This window comes from Peromyscus eremicus, chromosome 16_21 (assembly GCF_949786415.1).
Source record: "Peromyscus eremicus chromosome 16_21, PerEre_H2_v1, whole genome shotgun sequence".
Classification (NCBI taxonomy): Eukaryota; Metazoa; Chordata; class Mammalia; order Rodentia; family Cricetidae; genus Peromyscus; species Peromyscus eremicus.
The window spans coordinates 51,014,199-51,032,183 of NC_081432.1; the positions used below are offsets into that span (position 1 = coordinate 51,014,199).

Sequence of the window (17,985 nt, forward strand, 5' to 3'; positions counted from 1 at the left end):
CAGAGTTTCTCAGTGTAGCCCTGGCTGTCCCAGAACTCACTCTGTCCATGAGACTGGCCTTGGATTCAAGGTCTGTGTGCCTCTACTCCTGCCACCTGAGTGCTGGTATTAAAGGCATGTGCTGCCACCACCCAGCTAAAAATTGATTTTTGTGTGTGTGAGAAAAAAAAAGTATCAGAAGCTATGAGATTAATTCCTTTGCTTTTAATTGGAAAGACTCATAGACAAGAAGATGGTGACTGTAAGTTCCATAGAATTAATTGCATACAGTGGCTGGGATCATGATTTTGGAGCCAAATGAAATTCTCTTTAATCCTGGTATCCCAACTAGATTATTGACAAACTGGCTGTACATTCATATTCTCTCTCTCTCTCTCTCTCTCTCTCTCTCTCTCTCTCTCTCTCTCTCTCTCTCTCTCTCCCTCTCTCCCTCTCCCTTTCTTCTCTCCCTCTCTCCCTTCCCCCTCAATTCTCTCTCTTGCTCCAGGGATCCAAGTTTTACACCTGTTTAACAGGATCATATGAATAATAATGAAATATAATATATGGAAAATTGATCAATGCCAAGCACACTATAGGTCCTCAGATTTTTAAGTTATTACTTAATAATTCCCTAGTATCAATTTCTGCATTGATGTTGAAGAATTGAAGTCTTAGCATTGATTAATTTGCATGTCTTCTTTTTCCCTTCTTCCAGTACTTGATGAAGTTCCTGTCATGGGAAATGGAAGGTTTAAGGTCCTCACACTGAATAATTCATAGAAAGACAAAAAAAAAAGGTGTTGTCTTTATTATATTCCATGCCATGACTATTGCTCAGGAATCATTAGCTTTATTAAAGATGACATTGATAAGTGCTCTGGGAGAGAGGCCTTGACTTACAATGTGACAATAGAGTGCACAGCACGTAACAGCTACTTAAAAATATTTATTTGGCGACTGAGGGTGCAGCTTAGTTAGGAGAGTGCTTGCTAAGCATGCGTGAGACATAGGTTCAATCTCACCATAAACCAGGTGTGTTGGTGCATGCTTGCCATCTTAGCACTCAGGAGGTAGAGGCAGGAGAATCAAAAGTTCAAGGCCATTCTCTGGTACATATGGAATTCAAGGTGAGCCTGGGCTACATGATACCTTCCTTGCCTCAAAGGTAAGTAAATAAATAGATAAATAGATAGATAAATAAATAAATGAAAATATTTATTTTAAATGAGTGAATAACCAACAGGTTATGAACAGATAAGTGATTAAGTATTACTCGGGATCCAATTAACTAAACCTGCTGATAAAAATGTCTTTGGGGACCAGAGACAATTGCAATGTACCACTGAGACAAAAGCTATGTTATTAAAACTGTTATCACTGAAAAAGTGAGGGTGATATGTACAATAAATGGGAATCAGAGTGGTTTTAAGAGAATAGTGAAACTCCTACCTTGGTTTAAGTTGCAATACTTTATTGTTACTACTGTTGTTGTTTAAAGATTTATTTTGTGTGTGTGTGTGTGTGTGTTGTGCATGTGTGCATGCACATGCATATAGGTACCTGAAGAGTCCAGAAAGAGTGCATTTGATGCTCTGGAGCTAGAGTTACAGTCAGGTGTGAGCCATCCAATGTGGGTGCACAGACCCAAACTCAAGTCCTCTGGAAGAGCAACCAGCACTCTTAACTGCTGAACCATCTCTCCGGGCCCTGCAATAATTTTTAAGGAACCTGTAAAAAGCATAGTCTAATGGTCCCATTTGAATAAAGATAGAGTAAAGTACAATTTTAAAGAAAAAATGCTTTTTCTCTGATTTTTCCCTTTCACCTTATTGGCAGTTGCTAAGTCACTATTATGCTGTAATCAGCAGCTTTAGCAACACAGACTATATTAATTGTTTTTGAAAACTCTCTAGTGCTTCATATCATCACTCAAAGCAAAATGACTCCTTTAATTAAGTGTCAAGAACTATTCCATGAAATTTTGCCAGCATTTCTGCTAGCCAGTAAAGTTAATTGACAATCTTTAACAGAGAATCTTAGAGAAATTCATATAAAAATTAACATAATTTAAGGTGCTGAGGAGGCATGAATTATTCACAAATGGCATCTTTGATCTTTAAAAGAAAGTGCTCAAATGCAGCAATATCTTATGTAATAGACTTTTGTAAATTAGTAGTTATACTTCTCAGTGTAAATCAGTATTTCTGAACATTGCTAATTAGCAAGCCTGAGAATAAACGCAATAATAAAAACAATCATCACTACTAATCAATGAAATGCAAAGCAGAGTCACTATCAAGTGGCACCTCTCTCCAGTCAGCATGGCTGTTCCCAAAAAGACCAAAGACAGCGAGAAAGGAAAGAAAAAGGAAACAATAGTTAGTAGGCATATAAATTATCACAGCCACTTTGGAAAACACTATGAAAGTTACTTTAAAAATTAAAGATAACAGCTACAGAGATGGCTCAGCAGTGAAGAGCACTTGCTGTTTTTGCAGAAGACCCAGGTCATGTTCCCAACATTCACGTGACAGCTCACAACCATCTGTTACTCCCATTCTAGAGGATCCAATATCTATTGTCCAATATCCAATGTCCAACATCCAATGTAGGCTGGACATACATGTGGTGCATGTACACACAAGTGGACAAACACTCAAACACACACACAAAAATGATTTAAATATTTTTTTTTTGTTGTTGTTGTTTTTGTTTTTTTTGTTTTTTTTTGTTTTTCGAGACAGGGTTTCTCTGTGTAGCTTTGCGCCTTTCCTGGAACTCACTTGGTAGTCCAGGCTGGCCTCGAACTCACAGAGATCCGCCTGGCTCTGCCTCCCGAGTGCTGGGATTAAAGGCGTGCGCCACCACCGCCCGGCCCTATATTTTTTATTTAAAATGAAAGAATCATCTGACCCAGTGATCCCCTCTGCTGAGCAGATGCCCAAAGGAAATGAAATCAGTATGTGGAAAGTTATGTGACTTTCCTGTGTTTATTGCAGCATTCTTCACAATAGCCAAATATCAGAAGAACCTAAGTATCCAGCAACAAGTGCATGGGGAAAGAAAATGTGGCATGTGTGCATACACAGTGGAATACTATTCAGCTGTTTGTAACAAAAGGAGTTTGTATTGTACTGAGTAAAATAAGCAAGCTCAGAAACATCTCATTCACATGTGGAATCTAAAAATGTTGAAACCATTTAGAAATAAAAGAATAGTAGTTACCAGAGAGGCCCAGAAAAAGTAGGTAGGAAGAAAGAGGGAGCAATGTGGACCAAAAAAGCCATAATTAAAAATTAGAGAAGATATTCTATGGCTTAATTTACATTAAAGTGACTGTAGTTAATGGCTTTAATTAATTTTCTTAGAAAATGCAAATATTAGACACTATGTGCTCTCACCACAGAAATAATATTTGTGTTCTAAATGACAAAGATCCCAGGTTTTGTAGAACAATGTGCTGGAATAGGTTTCAAGTAATCTGATCCTGTAATAACACATAGGAGCAGACGGAATAGGAAATCCAACAGAACCTGCAGAACAGGGTCTCTGAGCTTAAAGGAGAAGGGTCTCTAAGCCTAGCAGATTACTGAAGATATTAGATAGGATACAGGCAGTAATTTTGGAGGGCAATCCTATTGTACCATTTTACACTAGGGCCATTACATGGTGGGAGTTTAGCAGCTTAGGAACAGTACCAGATATGATGAAAGCTGTGGCTGGTCCCTTCATCTAACAATTTGCTGATTAGCCAAACTGAACCACCCCACAGTGTAGCTATATCCCCAAAATACTATGCTGTGATACTATGCTGTGAGCAATCAATTAGCACAATATTATCTCTCAAATTTTTAGAAATAAGTAAAATAAAACAGTAAAATAAAGAAAAAGTTAAATATATTTTTTCTCACTCTCCTGTAACAGGTCTTTCTTTGTACTAGCAGTTCTCAAATAATGACATAGAGACTTGTTATTAAGTATGAAAACTTGGCCTTAGTTTAGACTTGTTCCCAACTAGCTCTTATAACTTAAATTAACTCATTTATATTAATCAACATTCTGCCACATGACTCATTACCTCTCCTCCAACTATATGCCTGACTTGCTCCATATCTCACTGGTGAATCCCACCTCTCTTCTTCCCAGAGTTCCTATCTCTGCCCAGAAGTCCCACCTATCCTCTCCTGCCTAGCTATTGGCTGTTCAGTTCTTTGTTAAACCAATCAGAAGGTGCCTTGGCAGAGACATATCTTCTCAGTGTACAAAAAAGATTATCCCACAACACCCTCCTGCCCTACCCATAGGATTCTTTGTCAGAAAAACCACCATCAGTGTTTAACCATTTCTTAGGACATTTATGTATCTCTGTCTTCCCAATCAGTTCTAAGCATTATATTTTGTTCTTGCTAATGACAATTTAGCTCCTTTTATTCTTTTACCCATCCTCAAGATTGTCCCATCCTTCTAATATAAATTACAATGTTTTTAACATATGAACATTTAGAATCTTCCTGATATTAATATCTTTACTATTCTTCTGAGAGAGCACTTACTTGGGCAAGTCCCTACCCAGTATGGGTATGGAGTTTACTGTCATCCCTACAACAGTGTTTTAGTTTTATCTACAGTTGCTATGTTTAAAATACTCTGACACAAGCAACTTGGGGTAGACAGGGGTTTCTTTCAGCTCAGGGTTTCAGGTTGCAGTCCACTCATCACTGCAGGGACGTGAAGGAAGCAGGAACTTACAACAGCTGATCATATCCACAATCGAGAGCGGAGTAAGTGAATGCGAAGAGGACTGTGTGGTCCAGCGTGATGCAGATCACCATATTCAGTTTTCCTCATCTTAACAAGTTCCCATTTGTTCTTGTATCAAGACAAGCCCAGTGCTGCCCACTCCTCAGAGTCTTGAGTTTTCTGAAGTGTAAATCTGGCCTCTCCATTTATCCTGTTGCTGATAGAGAGTTTTCTTCCTGGTTTCAGCTACTTGGTTACCTAACTTGTCCATCTGCTTCCCACCTCCAAAGTTATGTTTCTGCTGCCTTTTCTTTTACTCTCTCTTTTTATAGTTTATCTTTTTAAATTATCTCATCACTGCATCTTAGTGAGTTTTCAGAGGGAACAGGACTAGATATATATATTCATTCTGTCACTGTCTTGTCTTATTTGCATGTGTATGCATTTGTGTGTGTGTGTGTGTGTGTGTGTGTGTGTGTGTGTGTGTGTGTGTGTTAGGTCACAATATAAAATGTATTTCTTTTTATGGATAGAAGTCAAAAAAGTCTGAAAAAGGGTGGTGGTGGTGCACGCCTTTAATCCCAGCACTCGGGAGGCAGAGCCAGGCGGATCTCTGTGAGTTTGAGGCCAGCCTGGGCTACCAAGTGAGTTCCAGGAAAGGCACAAAGCTACAAAGGGAAACCCTGTCTCGGAAAAACCAAAAAAAAAAAAAAAAAAAAGAACAACATCAAGAAAAAGGAATACAATGTAGTACTTATCATTGTACTAAGTGTGCAGTACAGTAGTAGAGCACTTACCTGATATGTACCAGGTCTTTGGTTCACCCAGAACTACACAATACACAGCAAGAAGTATGTGTACCTAGTAAATGAAGAAAGGGCTAGTGCATCCCTTGGAACCATGGTGTATTTTCTAGGGATAGCAAGTGCCTGAAGGACTTGCCACTTGTATCTGAGACTCTGAACTTGAAGTGACTCTCTCCACACCCCTGTCGGTTTGCTTAGGATAAGTGAAAATAAAAACAACTGCTGGAATAAGAAATAAAATGACATAGTTTTCCACGTGGCACAAGTTGCATGCATTCTGAACTTCAGACAGTTTCTTCTGCTCATTCAGAGGCTCACCCCATTCTGGCATTCCTTGCTCTAGTTGGTGCTCTATGTACTTAACAGTCCTTCCACTGCAACTTGAGCATGCAGAGATTGCCAGCCAAGCAAAAACAAAGGGAAGAAAGGACGGCTCGGGTGTGTACATAGCACTCCTTGAAGGGTATCCAGTGTTGGTGATGCCTATGTAGCACCAAAGGACCTGGGTGTCATTTGGTGTACCTGGAGCACGGGACGGAAAGACCAAAATACAATGAGACAGAGCAGGAGCTCTCAGAATAAATTTCTCTTACATGGCAACCAGAGATGCTTAATTCTGAGCTGTTAAGAAATTGACTTTGACATAAAGCATCAGCTGATGCAGAGAAAATGTGATTACAGGGGAATATGCCAAATTTTAATAAGATTTGCCTCTGAGTGTTCAGACCAATTTTTTTCTTATACTTTATGATTTAATTTAAAATTCAAGGAGGAAAGATGGAGAGACATTGGTCTAACAGGTAGAATGCTGACATTAGATGAGAGGAATGAGTTCTGGTGTTTTATGGCATAATCCGGTGAATATGGTTAATATTAATGCACTGTAACCCAAAGGCTACATGGAAAGGGTTAAAACAAATGATAGAGAGCTTATTTCCTACATGAAATTCCACATTGACCATGAAAGACACTTTTGGTGTAAAGTATAAGAGCTGCATTGATGATTTGGGGACTTATCCTTGTTGTACCCTCTTTAAACTATACTGTTGGAAGTATCTGTATAGGTTTGGATATACTTGCACAAAATGTTGGAGAAGTGTAGGGCCTTGTGAACATGTATAGTATTAGAGCTGGTATTCATTCAATCCTACAGTGCATGACAGTGACATTGGAGGGATATTACAAACAAGGGGTAGAATTTGGTGTAACTACTGGAAAAGAAGATGAGGCCAGATGAGCTTCACTTACCCAGCTGTGTTTTATCCCTGTCAAGTTGGGTATTTTGGACACATCTATAGAAACCAAAGCTGAATCTGCTTGTAAATTAGATGTTGAAATAATACCCTATTTCCTAGATAACCAAGAAGTCTTCAGTAAAATAGGAATTAAGTATTAGATTCCTCTTGATGGAACATAAATATCAAATGCAAGCTGTTTTTCTTAAATTAAAAAAAAAAACTACCTGTTGGCAAGGAAAATTATATTTAACTTATTGCTTGAACATGAACTTCAAATTCCAGTTAAATCGGTACTGTAGCAAAATTCTGGGCATCTGTACTTCCAGTTTGTTAAGGATTATTGTGATGCCCAAAGCACTCCTGAGGTGGAGGGGAAGATGCTCTTAAATTTTTCTCTGGGACTTGCAAATTCAATAAACACACTGAAGTAGATTTGAGACTAGCAGTTGCTTGCAGCCTCTGAGGGACAGCCATCACTGAGATAGAGTGGCATACTACTACACCCACTTTCCTCGGCTGTCATGGCTGCTCAATCATCTGTTACTCCTGCTGCTCAGGGGGCTGTGTTTTGTTGGGTTTTTCAATGTTTACTAACAATGTAATCTCTGTTGTTGGAAATCCAGAATAGTTACTTTCAGGGTAGTTTTGTCGAATATTATCTTTCTTTTCTTTCTTTCTTTCTTTCTTTCTTTCTTTCTTTCTTTCTTTCTTTCTTTTTTTCCTTTATTGGGTAGCAAGAACAATTGCTACAACTTGATATACACACAAAAAAATTTTTACATTCTATGGTGGTAATGAAAGAAAATGGCCTCCAAAGGGAGTGGCACTGTTTGGAGAAGTGACTTAGTTGGAGTAGGTGTAGCCTTGTTGGGGGAAGTGTGTCACTGTAGAGGTGGGCTTTGATGTCTCATATATGTTCAAGCCACACCCAGTGTCTCAGACCACTTCTTGTTGCCTGCAAGATGTAGAACTCTCAGCTACTTCTCCAGCACCATGTCTGCCTGCATACTGCCATGTCCTACCATGATGATAATGGACTGAACCTCTGAACTGTAAGCAAGCCACCCCAATTAAATGTTTTTATTTATAAGAGTTGCTATGGTTATGGTGTCTCTTCAAAGCAATAGAAACCCTAGCTAAGACACATTCTGAACATCAGTTTTGTCATTTTTTGCTAGAAAAGTTTTTGGAGGCTGAGGGTGTAGCTCAGATGGTAGAGCACCTCACCAGATAACCCAGACACTGTAGCTCATGCCTCTAATCCTAGCACTCTGTGGGGAGATAGAAACAAGGGATAAGAAGGTTAAGGTCCTCCTCAGCTACAATGGCAAGTTCAAGGATGTAGGGAGATACTTGAATCATCATCTAAAGAAGGAAAAAAGGAAGGATAGAAGAATATGGAAAGAGGGAGTTCTTATGTGCCTAGGGGGCACATACCTAGGAGGCAAAGGCAGGCAGATCTCTGTGAGTTCAAGACTAGCCTGGTCTACAAAGCAAGCTCCAGGGCAGCCAGGACTGTTACATAGAGAAACCCTGTTTGAAGAAAAAAACTAAAAATAAATTAATTAATTAATTAAATAAATAATAAAAAGAAAAAAGAGACAAGGAGATCTGTTGTGAATTTTGTCAGGTATCATTTACTTTCAGCCATTTATTCACATTTTTATCACCTTTGTTCTTTTGTTTATTTGTATGGAGGGCATTGCACACACACCACAGCATGTGTTTAAAGGTAAGAGGACAACTTGCAAGAGTCAGTTCTCTTTTCCTACCGTGTGGGTTCCAGGAATCACACTCAGGTTGTCAAACTTGACAGCAAGCACCTTTAACTGCTAGCTTATCTCACTAACCCACAACATCATTTATTTTCAGGCACTCACTCAAATAAATGTACATCTTTCTTTTCTTAAGTTTTATTGTTAAGTTTTAAGAATTATGGACATGGGTATAATTTTTTATATTTTTTTATTTTATAATTAACTTCACATATCAGCCATGGATTCCCCCGTCTGCTCTCCTCCCACCCCCCAGCCCTCACCCCCAGTCCACCCCCCATTCCCACCTCCCACCTCTGGTTCTATCTTTTTTTAAAAAAACTATACCATTGTTCCTAAGGCTAATGGGTGGATTTTTTCAACACTATACTTGCCAATATACCTACAAAATTATCTCTTACCACTCAAATGAACCCAAACTGTAAGCCAAAATTTTGATCATGCCCACATTTCTTCTTTTTGAGACAACCAAAAGGGGCTGTCTTGACAGTTAAGCTTAATGTTGTGGTGTAGTGCACAGTATCTTTCCATGAAGCACTGATTATTTCAGTTGGGTGTACTCTTATTTTTTATAACATCATTAGTCAATTAAAAAAGAACCAAATAGTTCTAGAGAAAAAATGTTGTTTCAGGTGATAATATGCTCAATACTCTGATTTGATCATTTTCCAGTGTGTATATGAATACACAACTGTATCATGCTGGGTGTGGTAGAGATGGCTACCTCCCAGCATACTGGAGGTCAAGGCAGAAAGATCAAGAATTCAGATGTAGACATGTAACATAACAAGATGCTGACTCAATAATGGGGAACAAAAAGCATCATATCACACCTCACTAAAGCATACCAATATTACGTGGTCAGTCAAAGAACAAAACTGATTAATGATACAATTATAATGAGCATGTGTTGTTATTATGACAGGAAAAGAGTAGAGTTAAAACAAGTATTTGAAAAAAGTTTAGGCCAAAAAAATATATTATTTGTTTCTTGGGTTGGCTATTGGTACTTGAGGGATGCAGTCAATCTGCTGATGACTGAGCAGCATCTAGCACAGGATTGAAAAGGGGCAAAGTTTAGTATATAGACAAAAGAGATTGTGTTACTGCTCCAGGGACCAAGCTGTCACTCTAAACTCTGCTCGGATCAAAGGAATTGTCCTTGGCCTAGCACCTGTCTAAGATGAACCTTCTAAATTTAAGAAGACATTGAAGGTGCTGTGAAATGCTATCAGGTAATAGTGCAACTTTAGTCCACCCAGCAGCCAAGGAAGGTACCCTTGGAGAATACATGACAGAATGCAACAAATTGGTCACCACTGCCATTAACGGTGGCTATTTTAATGTGTTCGCTATGGCCCAGGGCTGGGATCTCTCACACTCATACTGTAAGAAATGTACCACAGTCCTGGTTGCTTTGAAGTTTTGGGTCTTTCAAAAAATATTCCTTCATTCTAACTATTTTTTTATGTTTTTTGACTACTCTTATGTCAAAAGCTTTATGTTATTAGTGGCCAGAGAAACCTTGGTTCATTCTCTACCTTCCCTTTCCTCAAAAAGTCAAGTGTGGAGGTTAGAAAAAACACCCTTTCATTTCTTAAGGAATTGATAACTAAATACATATAATTTAGACTCTCTTACCCTGACATAACTAATCTCAATTTCATACACTCTTCTCTGTTTTCCGTTGCACATAATCGTTGTACATAATCAACATGGGTGCTTAGCTACATATTATAATTTAATCAAACACTTTGACTATTTTTATGTCATCATATACTACTCATCTTACTCATCTTTTTCATGGCTACTAACTTGGCTTTCTAGTCCAGTGCTATAATTTAGGATAATGTGCAGCTTCCTACTTTGGAATATTGAACTTTTGCAACCATTTACAATAGGCAGCAATGGGATAAACTTTACTACATTCATTTTTCTTTCACATCACAAAGGAAGTTTCCCTGCACTAAGATTAGAGGATTGCTGCTTTTGCTTTTAATTATGTTTTTTTAATCTAGCGTGTGTGTGTGTGTGTGTGTGTGTGTGTGTGTGTGTGTGTGTGTGTGAATGAATGTGAGTGCAGGTACTAGAAAGTGACATGTGTAGAAGTCAGAGGATAGCCACAGGTGGCAATCTTTGCCCTCCACTCTGTTTGAGACACGGTCTCTTATTCACTGCTGTGTGTGCCAGGCCATCTGCAATGAAAACTTTAAGGTATTCTGCTGTCTCTACCCCTTTTTAGATACTCTACTGTCTCTACCCCCACCACTTGGTTTCCACATGAGTTCTTGAGATTCACACTCAGGTCCTCAAAATTGTGTGGCTGTCTTCCCAGGCCTAATTTTAAGTTTTAATAGCCATAAAAATGTGTTCTAATTTACGTTTGTTACTATCAGTGCTGAAAGTGTGCTGAGTCCATCAATTTTCTTGTTGCTTGTTACTGTTCTTATACAAACTACATAGATGAAAGTCCATACTTACTTTTAATTGTGGATGCCTTTGTAGTAATATTGAGTAGTTTAAGCACTTACTACTAGTGTCTTTGGGATAAATATATTTTTTATTTGAAGCCCTGAGAACCAAACTCAGGACATTGTGCTTGTTAGCCACACTCTACCACTAAACTAAATCCCTAGCCAATCTCCATTAAATAATTCATTTGCCTGTTTTTATGGCTATCACAATTAACTGTCTGTAGTCAGATTATTTCCTGTGTCCCAGCCTGCTGGCAGTCGGGACCAATCTCTCCCACTCACATCCCCCAAGTAAACATACAGAGGCTTATATTAATTAAAACTGCTCGGCCATTAGCTCAAGCTTACTACTGGCTAGCTCTTGCACTTAAACTCAGCCCATTTCTGTTCATCTAAATGTCACCACGTTTTCTGTGGCTTTACCTGTGTGCCATTACATGCTACTCCCTGGACAGTGGGCTGGCATCTCCTAACTCAGCCTTCTCTTCCCAGAATTCTCCTTGTCTGCTTATCCCACCTATACTTCCTGCCTGGCTACTTACTGGCCAATCAGTTTTATTAAACCAGTGTACAAAAGCAATATCCCACAGCAACTGTCCTAAGCATGTAGACATATCAGTGTTGTTTGTATTTTGCAGGTTTTCTAAATCACACAGTTTGAGTGTTGTTAGGATTTGCTTTATGTGGGCACTTGTTTTCTGTCTTCATTGTCAAAGCTGTGACTCTCTCCATTATAGCTTCCTTACCTCCCCAAACATAACAACACGATTCTTCTTCCACAGAAAGAAAATAGTTGTTCCTGCTAGGTTTCTGACCATTTATTTTATGTTGTTCAGTGAAGCTGTAAACTCCCCGTGTGTAGAACAGCAGTTGCTCCTTTGAGAGAGAGAGTGTGAAGCCTTTGGGAGTGAGGTTGAGGCAGCAGTGGGACAGGAGATGGTAACTGGAATTCAGTTGAAGGCTGACACCTTCAAGCTGAATTACACAACAATTAAGGTTTCATGGTAGCTCTAAGCCCCACTCTTTTTTATCAACAATTCATCTGGGGATTTATTTTAAATGTAGTCATTTCCTGTTGTCTTGTGAAGGAAGCACTTATATTGTCTCAAATTGCAACTCTGAAAAACATATCTGCAGCGCGCGCACACACACACACACACACCCCAGAGAATCCTAAAAACACCCTCTTCGGCTGGGGCTCAGAGAGACACGGTGTCATTAGTCCACCCATTATCAGTGCTTCTTGCCACTGGCTGCATTGGATTTCTCTGGAGTCTGAAAATAAATGTTTTTAAATCTGATGCCTGTTTCTGGTGGTGGTGGTGGTGGTGGTGGTGGTGGTGGTGGTGGTGGTGGTGGTGGAGGTGGTGGTGGTAGTGGTGTTGTGTTGGTGGAGGTGGAGGTGGAGGTGGAGGTGGAGGTAGTGGTGGTGATATAGTTGTGCTAGACTAGAACCAGAACATCAGGCAAGCAAGGCAACTCTATGGCCAACCTGTGCATCCCATTTCTGCTGCCTGGCTTCCACCCTCAATTTCAGTGTTGATCTTAGGGTAGCTGGGAGTTGTTTCTTTGTTTTTCTTTATTCATACTCCCCAGGTGATTCTAATATGCAGCCAAGACTGAAACCAATGGTATCACTTCAAAACTGCCAAGGGACTGAGTCTTAAAAGAAGGTGATTTACTAAGAGAAAGAACTAGAAACTTCCTAACTTTTCATAAACACCTGCATCTTGATATTAGATTTTCATGAGAAACACAGAAAAAATATTTTGGATATAACATAAGTTTCCAGAATTCCTTTTTTGTTGCTTTCTTCCTTCATTACTTAAAGACTATAAAAGGTAATAGTTTTAATGAGCAGGGTTTTTTTCAAGTGTTATTTTAGATTTTTCAAAATGCACAGGAGCAACCCCAGAAAATTTGATAATTAAAAGAAACAGGACTACAGGTACAGTTCAGAGGCAGAATGCTCACCTGGCGTGATCAAGGCTCTGGCCAATAAAAACAAAACAACGATGAGAGAGAGAGAGAGAGAGAGAGAGAGAGAGAGAGAGAGAGAGAGAGAGAAGAAGCAGAGAGGAAAAGGGAAGAGAGGGGGTGAGGGAAGAAGGAAGGAAGGAGGGAGGGAAAGAAAGAAAGGAGAGAAGCAGGGAGGAAGGGAGAAAGGAAGGAAGGGAGGAAAGAAGGAAAGGAGGGAGAGAAAAACAGAAAAGCATTGTGGCAACAAAAAGAGTGCATTTTATAGTTCTTTTTCTATGCCAAGGATGGACAGCACAAGGAGGGAAATTGTCCAAAGCAAGAATGCATTTGGAACACCTTATTTGACTGACACTTTGACACTATGGCTAGGTTTCATTCAGATAGGTATGGACTCCCATGCCTAACCCTAACCCTAACTTCTGTTCCCATGACCAACATCTACCAAAACTTCACAGCCTAACATGTGACTGGATAACACAGCTCCAGCCTCATTGAAGATTACCCATCCCCTGCTGCTCAACAATCATGGAGGGTTCTAATCTTAAGAGTTTTAATACATTATTAACTTTACTAGCAAGACACTTGATGTCCCAAGATACAAATGAAGCAAAATAATGTTGTATTTCCCCATTTTTGTGGCTTTGGAATAAGTACAAGAATAACGTAATTCAATCGCTACCTCCACACACACACACACACACAACAACAGAGATATTTTTGATATTTATTTGTCCTAACCACACCTACCAAAAAAACATGAGGGCCGGTAAGGTGGCTAAGCAGATAAAGGCGCTTGCTGCCAAGCCTTGTCACCTGCGTTTGATTCCCAAAACCCTCTTAGCAGAAGGAAAAAAACAACTCCCACAGGTTGTCTTCTGGCCATTACACATGCATGTGCACACACAACACACACACACACACACACACACACACACACACACACACACACACACACTAAATAAATGTGCCACTTTGCACAGCCTTGGTGCAGGGAGGAGGGGCTTGGACCTGCCTCAACTGAATGTACCAGGCTCTGCTGACTCCCCATGGAACACCCTGCCTTGGAGGAGATGGGAATGGGAGGTGGTTTGGGGGGGAAGGCTGGGGGACAGGAGGAGGGAGGACAGAGGAATCTGTGATTGGTATGTAAAATGAATAGAAAAAATCTCTTAATAAATAAATGTAACCAATAAAGCAGAAATGATTGTTTAAATTGTGCCTGAATAATCAAGTTATAAAACAGTACGATAAAACTGCCCAAGAAGACACAGCTGAATATAATAACAGTTAGTGTCTGACTCCCATTTTCAGCCTAGACTTCCTCCCAACAAGGTAGTTGGACCATATGTCTTCTTACCATGCAAGCTGGGATTGAGGAAGTGCAGCAGTAACCTAGGAGGTAATCATCATGTAATCATTCGGGAGGGTCCTGGCTCCATCTGCAGTCAGCCATGAGCACTGGTTTCATTATCTTCACTTTGTGATTTTTATGACAATCGACATGGACTGTTCTGGGAGGGCCAAGTCCGTTTTTTCAAGGATGCTCCAGTAGATGGCCCTATTATACCCACACACATCCTGGCATCGATGAGTGGAGTCAATGCGGAAAAACAGCATGATGTTCGGAGGGAATAGTGGATCAGGGAAGAACTGGAACAGAGGGAATAGGGGATTATACTTGACCAAAACACATTGTATGCCTGTAAAGAAAATCCTCAAACAATAAAAGATATCGTGTTTCTTATTAGCATAAAGAAAAAAAATGACCCTGCATCTTATGCTGCCAAACATTGTGCTTCATTTTCAAGAGAGGTCATTAATATGAGTATTGCAGTATCTACCGTGGTCCCCAGTGTTCTGAAGCATAGGACGAGAAGTGTCTCTCACTAGAGCTCAGATGAAAGAAAGCAGCTGCATGCCTCCATTTAGAAGAACAGTGTAAGACATTCTTATGAATGCTATACTGGCAATCCTGAAAAGTGTTACTGCTCATGAGTAGCTAATGTCTGGGCATCTCACAGGGTGGAGGTCTGGGCTCTGTTGGTCAGCTGCTCTATATGTGTCCCCTGTCTATTTATCTCCCTCTTCCCCTCATACACTCTTCCTAGAGGCTCCAGCTTATGTACCTGTCCAGGGCTCCTTTAGGATGGGAGCTGGCTCAACACTGCTCCAAACTGGATCTTCAGTCAGTGTTGCAGATGCACGTACCATATGAAAGAAAAGGTAACAGAGAAGAAGGGAAGCCAGAGGTGAAGTGAGAGGCAAAGGGACAAAGGAAGGGGTCAAAGGAAGCTCGGGGTCCCAGATGAACAGGTTTAAGCTCTGATTCTGTTAGTTAGTCTTTATGTGTCCTTGGACAAATTTCATAGCCTTCTGTGCCTCACTCCTACACTTTGAAAATCCCGGGGTAATAACAGACACACCTCACAGGGGTTTGTAGCAGTTAATTAAAGTTCTTGGCACATAATTAGATTTCTCTAAAAAATCCTACTGCTATTATGATCATCATCATTATTGTCCCAGAGTAAAGAACTGGAAACCATGGAGAAAACTGTTTCCTGGGCTGTCATAACAGATCACCCCATATTGGGTGGTTTAAAGCAGGGGAAATATATTGCCTCACAGTTCAAGAGTTCCGGGGTCCACAATCAGAGTATGCCTGCGTCGGCTCACTCAGGAGACTCTGGGGAGGAACCCACCCCCTGCCACTCATTGAGCTTACATAATGGAGTACATCACATTATCTGCTTTCAGCTTTTCTGCATCCCTGTTTCTTCTTCTTTCTGTTTCCTACACAGACCATTTTGCTGCGCTTCTTATCTACCCTAACCCAACACAATTTCATCTCAAACCATATTTTAATTATGTCTGTAAAACTCTTACTACAAATAAGGTCATAGTCTCTAGCAACTGCCGGTAGATTGGGATCAGCTAGGAGGAGTAACCACCTCTAACCTTGGATATGAAGTGCATAGGCTCAAATAACTGTGATGTATAAGTGAACAATTAGGCAGAACAGGCTAGCTACCTTCCAGGCCATCAGCTGTGAGTTAATCAGTATTCTCTTGTTTAAAGTTGGAGGTACCCAGCGGGGCAGACTGCACTTGTCTGCCCCTGTGCCGTCTCTCCTGACATTACTATTTTATCTTATTATATTTTACCTTGTTCCCTGACACCAGATGATCGATAGAGAGTGTATGGACTTTGGAGCCTCGGGAAACTGGATTGTAATAACGGGTTCTCCAATTTCATAGCTTCGCTTACCACTTCATGGCCTCAGACAACGTCCTTATCTCATCCAAGCTTTGATTTCCACACAAAACCACCAACAACTTGTAGGGTGACTCTCATCATAAAAACTAATGTGTAAAGAGACTTCACCAAAGAGCTGACATATGTTTCAGAGAATGATTGCCATTTGCCTCAGTCTGGGCTGCTATAGCAAAAGCCCTGACACCCTAATTATATTAAGAATAGAAATTTGTTTCTTCCAATTCTGGAAACTAAGACACCCAAAACCAAGGCACTAGTAGGTTGTGTCTGGAAGGACTGGAACTCTATTTCTAAGATGGTGCTCTATTATTGAATTCTCCCAAGGAGACCAACTCCATACTCACCTGGTGACATAGCTCAGTACTCTCCTAATGACATAACTCAGTACTCAACTGGACAAAAAGCCTTCTAGTCCTCTCATACATTTTCCAAGCCCATTCCTTAGCACTGTGGCCTCCATCACCTCCCATATACCCTACCTCCTACTGTCACACCAAAAACCAAGTTTCAACACATAAATTTGGAGGATAAATTCCAACAGCCCAAGTATCATTATCATTATAGTAGTTTGTCTCTGTCTTACTTCCTTTGAGAGAAAGACAGCCAACGAATGAATCCCACCTTCTCTACCTCCACCCACTTCCACTTAGCACAGAGTGCATAGACCACTCAGCCAGTATTCATGGAATTAAACACCATAGTGACTGCGTTCCCGACATAATCACAGTCTCAATGAATAAACTTCCAATAGTGTATCAGATTTCAGTCAAACCAGAACAGTCTGCAGCAAATCTGTCCCATTCATGGCAATAAGTAGGCTGCTGAGCAAAGACAGCATGGCAGTCTGAGGCCTGTGTGTATGTCAACACTCAACGAGGCTTGAACCAACTAGCAAGCTTCATTACCCATCTCTAGTGGGTGCATTTTTATTTCTCTATTTACTTTTATGTTACTAAGTTAAAACACACTTTAGAAAATAGAGTAGAAACTTTAGAAAATAGAGTAGGCAAAAAAGAACAAAATTATTCCTGGCCTCTATTAATTTATCTTTAACAATATGACATTTTCTCAGTCATTCGTCTGCAACATCAATTTTATTTTTTTATTAAGAAAAAATTTTTGTTCATTTTACATATCAATCAAAGATCCCCTCTTCCCTCCTCCGGTCCCTCCAGCCTCCCCCACCAACCCACCCCCCATTTCCTCCTACAAGAAGGTTAGGCCTCCTAAGGGGAGGTACATTTAGTAGAGGCAGGTCCAAGCCCCTCCCCCTGCCTCAAGGCTGCTGTAACATCAATTTTAACAGCTTTGTAACATTCCTATCATGTATTCCTCATTACATGTATTTACTGTTTTTAATATTTTGTTGCTGAAAATAAAAATACAAGGATGTGGGTTTATTTTTTATTAATTTTACAAAGTGTCAATAATGTAGTATTTTTTATAAGCCTGTTCCTTTTCCAAATGTTAAATTAACCGAAAAGTTAATCTGATTGATTTATATGGAACTGACTTTCAGATGCAAACTGGTCTGCTCTTAGCTTTGACTCTATTATCTTAAGCAAGAGCTCTCCTGACCTTACAATTGCCAGTCCAGCAAGCAATAAATAGTCAGGCTTCTCCAGGCTGCTGCTTAAGTAACTTGTTTAGCAACAGGGCTAATGAGGCCAGTGTCACGGGGTTTGAATTCAAAACCTGGATAGACAGGCTGGTGAAC

At 40.0% G+C, this 17,985-nt stretch overlaps 2 protein-coding genes across 2 annotated transcripts in view; both read left to right on the forward strand.

Moving 5' to 3' along the window:
* The window catches only part of Kcnq5 (potassium voltage-gated channel subfamily Q member 5), a 133,110-nt gene that overhangs the window by 92,735 nt on the left and 22,390 nt on the right, over positions 1 to 17,985 (forward strand). The window lies entirely within an intron of this gene.
* The window catches only part of LOC131926320 (glutathione S-transferase alpha-3), a 265,294-nt gene that overhangs the window by 66,754 nt on the left and 180,555 nt on the right, over positions 1 to 17,985 (forward strand). The gene's annotated exons all lie outside the window — the stretch shown is intronic.